At 45.0% G+C, this 531-nt stretch overlaps 1 protein-coding gene across 1 annotated transcript in view; it reads left to right on the top strand.

Annotated features, from left to right (window-relative positions):
- mrc1a (mannose receptor, C type 1a) overlaps positions 1-531 on the top strand; it is a 13,713-nt gene that overhangs the window by 8,034 nt on the left and 5,148 nt on the right. The gene's annotated exons all lie outside the window — the stretch shown is intronic.

The following is a 531-nucleotide window of genomic DNA, read 5'->3' on the forward strand; positions in this document are numbered from 1 at the left end:
CAGTCGGTCCGCTATAGTCTGTTGGGCTTTTTCTCTCCGTTTGATAACAGCCGTAATTCCCTTTCTGCATATTCTATGCTTCACCTCCTCTTTACTTTCCATATTATTTGCTTCACCTTCTTGTTATTTTACATTGGAAGCTTCTGCTCATTGGGTGAAACATGCTGCATGCGTCTTGTCCATTTCTGCATCAGTAAATCTGTGATCGTTACCGTGGTCTCTTTAAGAAAGCCGTGAACGTGCACTTATCCCAGCTATCTACACCTGGCTTGACATATCTTCACCTGTTCATCCTGGCTCGGCAAACGTGCAACCGATTAAGCCGCGATGAGCGGATCACACCAAGTCAAGCTGCGCTTTTTCACTTATCCTGGATATCTTTATTCTACTTTAGTGCAACAGGCCCCCGGTCTAGACCGTACTCTGTGATGTTATTTACAGTAACCCAACATTTACCACCAGGAGCAAGCACTAGATGACAGAGGCAAGGAAAAACTTCCTTTTAAGAGGCAGAAACCTCGAGCAGAACCA

This window comes from Etheostoma spectabile, chromosome 22, assembly GCF_008692095.1.
Source record: "Etheostoma spectabile isolate EspeVRDwgs_2016 chromosome 22, UIUC_Espe_1.0, whole genome shotgun sequence".
Taxonomy (NCBI): domain Eukaryota; kingdom Metazoa; phylum Chordata; class Actinopteri; order Perciformes; family Percidae; genus Etheostoma; species Etheostoma spectabile.